Source organism: Melospiza georgiana, chromosome 4 (assembly GCF_028018845.1).
Source record: "Melospiza georgiana isolate bMelGeo1 chromosome 4, bMelGeo1.pri, whole genome shotgun sequence".
NCBI classification, from domain to species: domain Eukaryota; kingdom Metazoa; phylum Chordata; class Aves; order Passeriformes; family Passerellidae; genus Melospiza; species Melospiza georgiana.
In genome coordinates, this window is record NC_080433.1 from 75,413,314 (window position 1) to 75,426,765 (window position 13,452).

The 13,452-nt window shown below is 40.5% G+C and overlaps 1 long non-coding RNA gene across 1 annotated transcript; it reads left to right on the top strand.

The window, feature by feature from the left end:
- Positions 1-7,870: 7,870 nt before the first annotated feature.
- LOC131082195 (uncharacterized) lies at positions 7,871-10,341 on the top strand. The gene is made up of 3 exons (XR_009114337.1): positions 7,871-8,441; positions 8,531-8,930; positions 10,084-10,341. It is a non-coding gene; the product is annotated as an uncharacterized LOC131082195 (long non-coding RNA).
- The last annotated feature ends 3,111 nt before the right edge of the window (positions 10,342-13,452 follow it).

Genomic DNA, 13,452 nt, shown 5'->3' on the forward strand with positions numbered 1-13,452 from the left:
ACAGACCAGAGAAAAACCCCAAAATGGGCAAGAAATAAAATCAGAACAAAAAACCAAGATGGGGAAGAAAAAATCCAGAAAAGAAAAAAAAAAGGGCCAAGAAAAACCCAGGGGAAAAAAAAAAAAAAAAAAAAAAACTGAAAAAAAAACCCCCAAGGGGGGCAAGGAAAAACCAAAAAAAAACCCAACAAGATGGGCAAGAAGAAACGAAGAAAAAACCCCAAGAAATGCCAGAAAAAAATCAAGGAAAAAGGGAGTAAAAGCCCCAAGAAACAAGGCAAGAAGAGGCAATAAAGGCCACAAAAACTCAAGACAAAAAAAAAACAAAAACAAGACATGCCAGAAAAAGGTACGAAAATGGTTCTGCCAGGTGCGATCAAGGTGAGCGGGTTCAGTTTCAGGTCCAGGAGATGGACAAGTGTCAGATTAGTTTGGGGCACTGCTATGCAATGCAGCCGTGACAGGATTTATGTTTAAATATAGTTTAAATAAATTGGGGATTATTTGGCTTTTATTGGGGTATGGGCTGGAGATTTCATAAAAAATATAAAACTAGAAATCCAAATATATCATATTTATATTTCGATATCAATAAATATTTAATACATATAAATATAAGTAAAAGAAATCTATTGTGTCAAAAGAATATATCTATTATTATATAAAAAGGTATTCTCTCCAATATATATAATATCTATAAATATAACAAATGAAAATTACAAATATAAATGTGAATAGAATTATGACAAACAAAATTATTTTTAAAATTTTAAATGTGTTTTAAAGAAAGGGTTGTCTTTGCTTTTTATTTCGTTAGAGGCAGGGTTTTATTTTAAATAGTATAAGTACTATAGAAATGTAAATTGACACACAGAAATATATAATAAATATATAGAGATTTAAAAATATAATACCAAACTATGAATAGAAATAGAAATCTATGTAAGTAACATGAAGAGATGCAATATATAATTTTTATTATACAGTAATATAAATTCTAAATATACATGCGACTATAAATATGAAAAATATATGATGGGGCCTCAGATCAGCACCAGGTGTGTGTGAGGATGATGGGGGCTCGGAGCAGCCCAGGTGTGAGCTGTTAGGATGATGGGGGCTCGGAGCAGCCCAGGTGTGAGTGTGAGGATGATGGGGGCTTGGATCAGCACCAGGTGTGAGTGTGAGGATGATGGGGGCTCAGATCAGCACCAGGTGTGAGTGTGAGGATGATGAGGGGCCGGGACGAGGCTGTTTTAGGGGGAGGCTTTGCCTCAGCTCCCTTTTGCATGGAGCTGCTGAGTGGAGGGGTTTATGGGGCGCTCCCGGCGCTGTCTCATGGAAGGACTGCGGGAGCTTCCCACAGGGTTGGGGACAACGCCTGGATCCGCGCTTGGGTACGTGGAGCATCGCTTAAAGGAGGCGCCGAGGGACGAATCTTTGTGCCGGGGAGCAGCAGCCGAACAGGTGAGCCCGTGTGGGTTTGGAGCGGGGAATTTTCTCCTTCCCCTTTGCAGTTTCATCTTGTCAGTCCCTCCCCGGATCCCCAGGAACAAAAGTGGAGCTTATGAGCACAAAAGGAATTACGGAGAAGGAAGCAGCTGTTCTTCTTTTATTGTCTGCGTTTGACCTTAGGGGATCCCTCTTGACTTGTGGTTTTAAGGGTGTTGATTGCAGGAAAAGCTGCCTTTTCCAGGCTGTTAGGGGTATCCTGGAGGTGACAGGGAATCCCTGCGTTCTATTCTAAGGGGAATGGGAAAAGTATTCTTGTGGTATTATGGGTTTGATTTGAAGGCAGCCCACCCCATTTTCATCATCCTAAGGTTTAAATGGAGGGGAGAGCCCTGGTGTCCCTCCTTTTGAAGGGTTTGAAATGGAGGTCGAAATCGCCCTTTCCCATCAGTCGAAGGCTTTCATTTGCGGAGCGCCCCTTGTTTTCTGCTCTCCTAGGGGCTGAAATTTTAGGGGAGAAGGCATTTCTTTGCCCTTGTTGAAGTGAGGTGAGCCCCGCCTGCGGCGTCAGTTTCGGGGCTGGCTTGCGGGAAGCCGCAGCTCCGGCAGCGTTTGCAGGGCTGCAATGGGGCTGTGCCGCTGCATTGGAGGGCGCTTCTCGTGCCCGCGGCCCGGCCCCGAACGTTCCCGGCCCGGAACGTTCCCGCTCGGGAGCGCTGCTGGCAAAGCCCGGGCAGCTGCCGGGGCGCACGGGGGATTCGGCGCGGCCGGGCCGGCCGAGGGCAGCAGTGGCGGAGCCGCGCCGGTGCGAGCCGAGCGGAGCCGGGCCGGGCCGGCCAAGGGCGGCAGAGGCGGCGCGGGCGCTGCTGCGCCGGCCCGGGCGGTGCCGGCCGCTCCGTCCGCTCCGGGCGCGGGGCTCGGGCGCCGCCGGTAGCCCCGGGCCCGGTGCCGGCCCCGCCGGGCAGGGGCAGCGGGCGGGGCTCCCCGGGACGGCGCCGGCCCCGCGTGCCGGAGCAGCCGCCGCAGGAGCCGCTTTCCTGCCGGGAGCCACGCTCCGTCCGGGGCCGGCAGCGAGCGCGGGGTTCGGCCGCTCCAAGTTCGGCGGTGCCGTGGCTCGGAGGCGCTTTGGAGGCGTTGATGGCATCGCTGGGTTCGGTTTGCAGCGGCTGTCCGCTAAGGGATATGGGGTTCTTCCTGAGTGGGCACGGTTCTCGGTGCCGGTAGGGATGATAATGGTTTGTTTTGGATTGGGTTTTGTAGTCGGATTTTTTTTCCCCCGGGGTGTTATTTTTAGAAGGGCGCGCAATGGTTTTTACGGGTCGTAGCGCGAAGCAGCGGTTCGCATTTTAATTCTGTTGCGGTGGCTTTTATTAGCGTGAGTGTGTAGTGTTTGTTTTGGGCGGCTTGGGGTAGTGTCGTGTCATTCATAGCAGCGGGTTTTTAATCTCGATAATTGCATGTGTGTTTATCGTCTTCCAGGGCTTTTATTTGTTTGGTTTGTTTGATTGTAGTGCATGTTTTATGGTTACGGGTAATTTGGGGGACATTGTTTATGGTTACGTTTGTCTTTATCCTTTTGTTTGTTTCTAGGTGGTATTTTTATTTTGATAGCTTGAGGCACTATGGGTTTATTCAGTTGGGAATAATTTTTTTGTTGCAGATTTATCTGGTTTTTGGTATTATTCTTGTTGTTGGTTTCTTTATTTTCCTTTTTTGCTGTTGTTGTTGTTGTCTTTTAATGTATTTGCGTATTGTTTATCAGGGGTTTTTTTTGGGAACATGGGTATTTATATGGTGGGTTTTTAAAGTATTTATTTATTTGGGTAGTTAATTTCTTAGTTTTTAGTGGTTGAGATGTTTTTCCATTTTGTTAATTAGTTCAGGTTTTAAAGTTATTTTTACAGAGGATTGTTTATTCTTTGAGTTAGTGTGGAGGTAGAATTTTGTTGTTTTTTATTTTTTTTTAGTAATGTCATTCAGGGTGAGTGGCACTGGCTTGAGTTTAGTAGATTGGTTTGACATTTTTTTAGTACTTTTTGTAATTTGCTGTGTGTGTTTCTAGAGGATTTTCTTTTATTTTGGTTCCATTTTTCTGTCGTGATGAGAATTGTTATTGAAAAGAGTGTTCTTTGTTTTTTTGCTGACACTTGTTTGGCTGTTGGAGGTCTCTTGATGTTTTTGGAAGATATTGGTGGGAATTTGATGCTGTTTGTTCTGTCATTTCATTTAGGAATTGGATTTTAAATATGCAATTATGACTCTAACTATATTGAAACAAAAGAAATAGATGTGTAGCAATGGGAATGGGCCAATTTTATTTTTATATATTCGGTCAATTTTTAAAATTTAACATGTAACATAAGTCATTATATGTTACAATAAGTTACTCTAATTTTAATAGAGTATTGTGTATGTTTATAGATATATGAATAGAGAATATAAATGTAAATACAACCCAAACAAAAATACAAATATATAAATGTATTGCAACTATATGCAGATATATTAAAAATTAATAATAAATTGTAAATGTAAAATAACATGAATTGTAAAGTATATAATACACGTAATACTGCATATATTTTATTAAATATAATATAGGAAATGGATATAAAATAGATATAAATATGGATGTGATATATGTATCTATCTATCTATCTATATCTATCATTTGTTGTATATTATGATAAATATAAATATTAAAAAAAATTTAGGTAGTTTAAAATAATGGATGGTTTTGTTTTTTCTTTGCCAAAGCAGGGGTTTTCGTGTAAAAATTACAAATACAAATAATATAAAGGTAGAAATACAAGCATAGAAATATATCATAAACACATTAAAGATTTATATAAAAATTAGAAATATAAGGAAAAATAAGTTGTAGCAGTAGATATGGTAAATAATTTAAAAAATAATTCCCGTATATTTTTTGAATAAGGTGCATATTATATATAGTTATTAATATAATGCATCAATATAAACTATAAATTTATATAAAATATCAACTATCTATAAGAAGGAATAAAAGCTCTGTGTCACGTGCAGCAGTAGAAAATTTCAGGCTCCCAGGGAATAAATAGTTTTCTTTAAATCATTTTCGTTTTGGAGTTTTTTTTTTTACTCCCGAGTAGCCTGAAAGTTTCTACTGCTGCTTTTTTATTCTAAAGGTGGAAAGGTAAACCAAGATTAGAAATACAAGAAAGGGGAAGGGGAAGGGGAAGGGAAAAGAAAAGGCAAGGCAAGGCAAGGCAAGGCAAGGCAAGGCAAGGCAAGGCAAGGAAAGGAAAGGAAAGGAAAGGAAAGGAAAGGAAAGGAAAGGAAAGGAAAGGAAAGGAAAGGAAGCAGGAGAGCAAGAAGGAAGGGAAGTGGTGAAAAAAAAAAACCGAGTGAAAAAAGTAAAAAGAGTTGGAGGGAAAAAGAGAGGGCATTCGGGAGGAGCGGTGCTGCCTCAGGTCCTTCCCCGCCCTGGGGCGAAGGACCCGTTTGATGCCCAGGAGGGACTGCAGCTCCCGGTGGCTCCCGGGGGACGGAGCTGTGGCTGTCAGCCCGAGACTACAACTCCCGGCAGGCCGTGCTGCTGGCGCGGCGTGTGACGCAACGGCCGACGCGGCACATGAGTGGCTGGCGTGCCAGGCGGTCGCGCGGGGCTGTGCGCGGGCAGCTGCCGGCGCCTCTCCCGCGCGGGACGGCGACGCTGGAGGGGCGCAGCCTCCGTCTGGCCGCCCGCCCGGAGCTGAGCAGCGTGGAATGAGCGTCCGCCCGGTTCCTCGGCCGCACTCAGAGGTGCCGGGGGCGGGGGCGCTGCCGCCCGCCGATGGCGGAGGGCGAGGCGGTGCTTTGCTGCCGCGGGCCGGAAGCTGCAGGAGCCGCCCCGGGCGAGCGGCGCCGGGCGCTCCCGCGGTCCCGGTGGGGCGGCCGCCCTCGGGCTGGCGGAGGCGCCGGAGGAGCCCCCGAGCTGCAGCCGTCTCCCTCGGGCTGCTGCCGGTGCTGCGGGCGGAGGCGGCTCCGCCCGTGTTGGGCGCTGCGAGCAGGGAGCGCTGCGGTATCGCCGGCATGACGGGGCTGCTGCCTGCGTTAGTGCTCGTGGCTCCTTGTGCCGTGACAGCGGATGGAGCGGCGCTGGGCGGTAAAGCCAGAGATGGCCGGGAGAATGCCCAGCGCAGGGAGCGGCCGGGCTGTGTGCTTCGGTTGGCACAGGTGCGAGCTGCAAAGCCACCCCCGCTTCCGCCCCTGCCCTCCCGAGCCCCGGGGAAAATGCTTTCCAGCATTGTCGAGCTTCTGAGAGACAAAACTTGTGATTTGACACTAGCATCCAGAAAAGGTTTCTGTCTAGATTAGCAAATGCCTAAATTGTTCTTGGTTACATCCCATGACCGGTTTTAGGCAGTGACTTCATACTGCTTTTAGGATTTTCTTGTACACTGGTGAGAAAATAGGCAGGTCTGATAGTGGTTTCACTTTTTTTCTACTTCACGTTCCATAAGATTCTTTTATCCAAGCGATTGTTTTAAAATTCTACTGTAAGCGTTTGTGGTTCACTTTTTTTTTCTTTGCAGCACCCAGGCCTTTTTTTTTTTCTCTACATCGGGAGTAAATATAGCTGAGTAAAATTACCTTGGTTATCTTCCTTCTTTTTAAACTTAATTGTTTTTATTAATAATTCTATTTGAATATGCAGAAAAAGTGGGTATGTCCTGTAATCTATGCTAGCTTTTCTCGTTTACAGGGTACTCACAAAATATGTCTCCCTTAGTGTCCCACAGAAACATTCTGGGTGAAATCTGAATTAAGGTATGTGTTTTCAAATAAGTAATCAGTTTAGATATTTGCCTGTGTACCTTTTCCTGTAATTCAGAGCTTGTGTTCTGTGGGTTTTATGATAAACCTGTAAAACATGTAAGAATGGTTTTGCAAGTCTGAATCGTTGAAGGCAGCAATAAGTGGATTTAAAGCCTGTTCTTGAGCAGACAAAGGGGAAAAGTGTGACTCTGATGCTGAACTTGTCATTTTTCATTTGACTTGCCTTTAATTATTGAAGAAGAGAGAGAACTAGGAAAAGAAATAGAATTGATTATTGAGCACTCCTAAAAAGCTCACCATGATTCTGTGTAGAGCCAAAGTGAAGGATGATGGAACAGGATGATGCTCTGTGCATTAGAAGGAAATAAACCTGATGTCCACACAGAGTCTTACTAATTTCTGTTTTTAAAATGCAAAATAAGTTTAGGAAGTGTTGGAAGTTAGTATTTTGGGAAAGAAATGGCAGTTCCACAAAACATTCCATTCCATTTAAGAGAGGCCCTTGGACTGATTCATGTTGTAACTGCTGTCACTGCAATCAGTTGGTGGTTCAGCCTTGAAACGTGCACTTGGCCTTCTATAAAGCACTGTTTTGTTTGCCTTTCAGTGCTATGAGTCTTGATAAATTGGAGAAGTGCCCAAGAGAAATTCATCATCCTGAGATACAAAAGGTAGGAAGTGACTTTTTTTGGTTTGGTTCTTTTTTTTTATTGTTTTCTGGAAATAGAAGTAATTAAGTATAGATACTACTGGTTTGTTTCTTCCAGTAGCTGATAATACTAATACCAATAATAATAATAATAAGAGTAAAGTAATACTACTTAAACTGTCTTTATTTATCCATTGAACTGGCCATTTTAAATCTAAACTTCTAAACACAAATCAAACCATCATCCTTGTAGAATCTTTAATAGGAGTGGGCTAAAGATCCTGGTTTTGTTGACAGGATTTATTGGTTCATGAAGAGCAAGAGGTAAGTACAAGCCTAACTACCCTCTAGCTCACAGACCTGCCCGGTGAATAGAGCTTTGTTTTTTTGATGGGCTTGTGATGACTTTGAGATCAATTGCTCATTCATTACAGTAAAAAAAAAAAAATTGTTTTGAACATGACAGCAAAAATAACTTTAAGCACAACTTAATAATAATAGATCACCAATTTTAGTTAATAATTTTATGCTATACTCTTGGGTGAGGGAAGACTCGGACACTCAATATGAGATCAGCAAGCTATGTTTATTGCAGAGAGTATCAGACACTTATACAGCACATAATAAGCTTATGAATATTGTGTAAGCCAAGCGATCTATTGGTTAAACTATACCATCAACTCTTCCTCATTCCTTTGGGCCTACATTCCCTATTTCCCACGTCTCTCTGTCTACTTGTTATCCTACCCAGCTAGGCCCAGGCACACGCTATCTTGCAGGTGCAAAACTCAAAAATACCTGTGTTCGGTACTTTCCCAGCTCCTGGTCGGCTAACGAGCGAATGTCTGCGTGACCTCTGTCATGGAGCCATTTCTCCACACTATACTATCAAAGTTTAAAGGTAAATTATTATATATTAGGAGATGGTGTAAAGTGTATGTTGTAATGTGTAGGATATATACAAAGATACATACTTGAAAGTCCGTAGAGGAAACAAATTTTTACGCCTTCTGTTTGACTGTTTGTCATATATTTGGTTTTATTTCCCAGGGATCAGTGAATTTTAACTCTGGAGTCCTCTATGCTAAGGATGCTCAGCTTACAGATGATGAAATGTTCAGTAATGGTGAGTTTTTCACCTTCTCCTTCATTGTTTTGCTCATCTGAATAAAAAAAAAAAAAAGGCAAGATTAAAGAAAAAGCAATAGTTTTATTATTTTTACCCTGTTATGTCTGTTTCCTCAGTATTTGCTGGAGCTGTGCTTACCCAAGGTTTGGGTAAAACAAGCTTTGGGTTCCCTCTGTCTCACTGGGAGTTGCCCAATTCAGTTCCATCTGGTGAAATTCACCCTGAGACCTTACAGAACCATCTCCAACTACATGCGAGCCATTTGCAGTTCTCTCCAGACGCCTGGAGAATGGGCGACGTTTCTGAGGATCCGGCGAGCGTGCTTCTGTCAAAACTCAGTCTGTGAAGTTTCTGGGGAAAACCCTTCTGTGTCCTGAAGGGTTCAAACTCTGGCGAGGATCCAGTTATCAGGTGCTCACCTGGATGGTTCCAGCTGCCAAAGGTAACACTTGTACTCTTGCCCTGTAGTTTACATCTATTGTATTTTTGTTATTTTGCAGGATTTTTTGTCTTTGCAAAATATTGTGCATTTCACTCTTTGGAACCTCTCAGATGGTTCTTTGGTGCAGCACCACCCCATGGGACACTTGGCTGCTGTCCTGAAGGGTTTGGTCGCTAGAATTGTGAATCCTGGAGAGTTTGTGAGTCTTCTGTCCCCAGGGAGGTATCATGCTTGGTTTACTTTTGTTCTGTTGGTTAGGCGCTGCTTCTCGTTGCAAGTATGAATTTCAAACTGCCCTGTTCTTATTTTAACTGTTTTCCTGGTTCTCTCCGTCCGGCAGGGAAAGACCCTCGTATCCTTGTCGTCGGGCTCGGTGCTGCCCAAGAAGATACAGAGACTAAAAAAATCATAAGAAGCAAAATATGACTGCAGGGAAAAGAAGCTGGAGAGAACAGAAGGTGATGTTGTTATCCTTACCCTGTATTAGAAACATCCGCTGTGCTTTGATGCTGGCAGCTGCCAGGGGCTTGTTAGCTCTTTGTAGGCAGGTGTAGGTGTTCACTTGTAGTTTTTTTCTCTGTTCAAGTCAATTCAAAATTTGCTAAGCTTATATTTGCAGATTACTCTCTAGCACAGTCCAGCATGACATTTTTGAATGTTGTAAAAATACCATGTTACTTGGAAATTGCTAATGAAGAGAAGCTTTAGGGGAAAATAAGATGTCAGGGTTGGGAGATGTGAGAAGAATTGTGTGGGGATGTTAGACTGAAGTAAAGCACACTTGAAGCTGGACTGGCACGCTGGCAGGTCCCCTATTAAACAGTAGTGCTGAGATTAGCCTGGGGGTTGCCCATTGTTTCTGTAGAAATCAATGTTTCCTGGTCTTCAGAGGTAAGCTGCTTTGAAAAGCTGGAAGGTGCAGCATGCTGACAATCCCCGTGCTTTGGATTAAAAGTAGATTTCAGAAGGGTCCTAAGCTTTTGTCTTTTCCTAGAAGTCGATGTAATCCTATCGAGGAGTTTTTAGTTCTGTGTTGCCATGTCATCCATCAGAGCCCTGTTGTACTAATCATCATACAAGTACAAAACAAAAAATCAGACCCTGTCCCAAGCACTTAGAGACCAGAACACGATTTCCTCGGGCTGCCATTTGGGTGCCATCGGTACTCACCACGAATTGAGCCCTCTGGCTCTGACAGAGCCCCTGGATGCTGACGGAAGGGGGCTGGTCACAGACCCTGGAGGTGCCTGTCCCCCAGGGAGGGAGAGGACGAGGCAGTGTGGCCTGCAGGGAGGGTCTCGTCCCCAGAGAGCAGCCGGCGACTCCATGCCTGCCCGGGGCTGCGGGTGCCCCCTCGGGGTGGACGCCTGCCCTCAGGTTTCCCTCTGGGCACCCGGGGAGGGAACCAGGTCCATCCGTGTGGCAGCTGCAGGGCCTGCAGGCTCTGGGCCCTGGAGCCGAGTGAGCCTGAGCTGCTGCACGCTTGCTGTGAGCTTTGGGGTGAGGGTGCATCACTGCAGGCCTGGGATGGATTGAAATGCGCTGAGGAAAGCAGAGGGAGGGAGGGAGGGAGGGAAATGCTCTGTTAACTTGTGCCAATTCTTCTGTCAGACTCATCACGGCGGGACAGCGTGAGGACTGAAAGTGTAAGAAGATGTGGAGGGAAACAGAGAATCTGACAGGAGCAGCGAACGCACGAGTGCACGAATTTTGCTTTTTGCTTGGATGTAAACTCAGGAGTTGAAAGGAATTTGGGAGTGAGAAGGGACATTTCAGAAGGAGAAGAAGAAAAAGAAGTTGTTGTTGTTGCTACAGTCCTGGCAAAAGCTTTTGTTCTAGCTAATAAAAGAAGTTAGTTTAAAAAACAAAAAGGAAAAAATGTAGTGTTTTTTTTTTTCCTTCACTATGATATGCATTGGTGGTATATGGTGTGTTGTTTTATTTCTTGGTATTATTAACTCTGTGTAAATTGTTTTTTGAGTGAAGCTGACTTTCTGGATGGGTTGGTTTGTATTTGAGGCAGGATTAATTTCAATAGGATTCTTTCATAGATTTCTGATGGGTATTACTGGGATTTTGGTTTTGTTTACTGTATGTATAAACCTAGAGCTTTGGTAGGGCCAGCTGGGCTGCTGGACTTTTGGGTGTGAATTTATTAGATGGCTTTTGTTAAATGCAGTTTTTAATTTTTGAAATGTTTTTCAGTGTAGTGGTTTTAAGGTGGTTTTTAAGAATTCATTGTATTGTTTTATCTTGTTTGTAGTTGGTGTATGATAAGGGATGTGGTGTGACCTTTTGGACATTATGGTTTTGGTGTTCCTAAGTTCTGATTTCTTTCTGGTTGGATAGTTTTTTTTATTTTTATTTTTTGGGACAGGAGCATTTATATGGTGGGTTTTTATAGGCAATATATTTTTTAATTTAGGTAGTGATATTTTTTAGTATTTTAATAGTTTAGGTTTTTTATTTTCATGGTTTTAATTATTTTTTTTAATTTTTTCAAATAACTTTGATAGATCATAGGTTATTATTTGTGCATTAGCATAAAGGTAGAGCTTTGGGGACTTTTTTTAGTAATGTTTAGGGTCAGTTGTGCAGTTTTGAGTCTAGTGAGTTGGTTTGATTTAATTTTTATTGGGTGTTAGTTTTTATTAGCAGTTGTGTCATTTTCAAGGTGTGTTTGAGTTTTTTGGGGTTTTTGAGATATCATTTTAGGAGGAAGTTTATGATGAGCATGTGCGGAGGTTTTGGGCCACTTTATAGTGGGATTTAAAATTTATTTACAGTTAGGTTTATTTGAGTTTTTATTAGGGTTCAATGACGTTGTGGGATGTTTGTTCCGTTAGTAACAGAAATAGGTTTTGTTTTGCTGTGCTGCGATGGGATGGGCGTGTGCTGCGTGCCGGTGCTGACAAAGGTACAGTATTGTTGTGGCTCTGGTGTGTCGGGTTAATGAACTGACATGGTTTAATATAGAGATGAAAACAGAAATAAATATACATTTAAAAATAAATATAACATTAGAGTGGTAAACATAAATATAGATAACAGATACATACATAAAACTAAAATACATAGTATATAATTGTAACATATTATCATATAGATAAATGATAGTCTATTTTATATATATATATATACATACACAAAGATAAATAAATATAGATTGTAGATATAAAAATATTTAAATAGAGTTAAAGTAAATTGGGGTTTTTTTTTAGGTTATAGGCTGGGAATTTTAAATAAATGATAGAAATAAAATATAAATTCAGATATACAAATATATATAGAAATACAAATATCTATACATATTTAATTTAAATAAATATAAGTAAAAATATATATAATACGGAAAATATATATCTATGATTATATTAGAAGGTATTCTCTCTAATATATATAATATCTATGAATAAAATAAATAAAAATATCCATATAAATATCATTATAATTTTGAAAAATAAATTTACTTCCTAAATTTTAAATCTGGTTCAAATAATGGGGTATCCTTGGTTTTTATTTGGTTAGAGGCAGGAGTTTTATTTTAAATAATATAAGTAATATAGAAATGTGGATCTTAAGATAGAAATATATAGTAAATATATAAAGAGAAATTGCTAAACTATGACTATAAATTTAAATATAAATATATGTAAGTAATATGAAGAGTTGTAGTATAGAATATAAATAACATTATATGGCAATATAAATTATAAATGGGAATATAAATATAAAAATATGTAAATATAGTTTAAGAGAAAGGGAATGTTTTGGCTTTTATTTAAGTAGAGGCAGGGTTTTTATTTTGAATATTATAAGTGTTCCAGAAGTAAAAATCTTGACGCAGAAATATTTAATCAATATAAAAAATATGAATAAAAATATATAAAAAATATAAATACCTACTCGCATTGGATGTAATATAGAATATAAATTTATTAATAAATTGACATTGGTAAAGATAAATGTATAAGTAAGTAATAGACATTAATATACATTATAAATACAAATATGAATATAAAAATTGAACATGAGGATAAAATCTATTTAAATATTGTTTAAAACAAAGGGTTGGGGTTTTTTTTATTCTTCTTGTGTTAGAGGCAGAGTTTTTATTTTAAATAATATGAATGTAGATATTATTGTTATATATTTCTAAATATTGAGATATACAATCAAGATATAAATATATATATAAACACAAAATATAAATAAATACAAATAATAGGAAGAGATGTAATGAAGAATACAAATAACAGTATACATAAGTATACATTTTAAATGTAAATGTGAATATGAACCTGAAAAATAGAATTTAAAAAAATATTTAAATACAGTTTTGAAGAAAGGGGTTCTTTTTGGCTTTAATGTGGATGGAGGCAAAGGTTTTATTTTAAATAATCCAAGTGTTACAGAAGTAAAAATCGTAACAGAAATTTATACTTACTATGTAAAAATATTTATAAAAATATACAAATAAATTTAAGTTGTAGGGATATATGCAATATCGAATAGAAATGTATTTATAAAAAGAAATGTGTAAATGGACAGTGTACATCAATATACATTGTAAATAGAAATGTGAATATCAATATGAAAAAATATTTTAAAAATATTTAAATATTTTTTTAAAGAAATTGTTGGGTTTTTTTTTCTTTGTTTTTTTTTGGGTTTTTTTTTTTTTTTTTTTTTGTGTTGTGTTTTGTTTTGTTTTGTTTTGTCTTTTATCCTATTAGGCTAGAGGCAGAAGTTTTTTTCCCCTCTTCCCGGTTTTGGGGCATTTATTTCAGAGCAGTTTTCGGCGGGGATCGCCCCTGTTCTTTTTTGCCGCCTTCGCTGCCCGCAGCCCCGAGGCGCGCTGCGCCCCCGGCTGGGGCGGGCGGCAGTGCTGCCGCCTTGTGGGCAGAGCGCGGTACTGCAGCCGTGCACCGAGAGGCCGCCACCTTGGGAGTGGCGCGTGGGCGATGTCGCGGAGTTTTA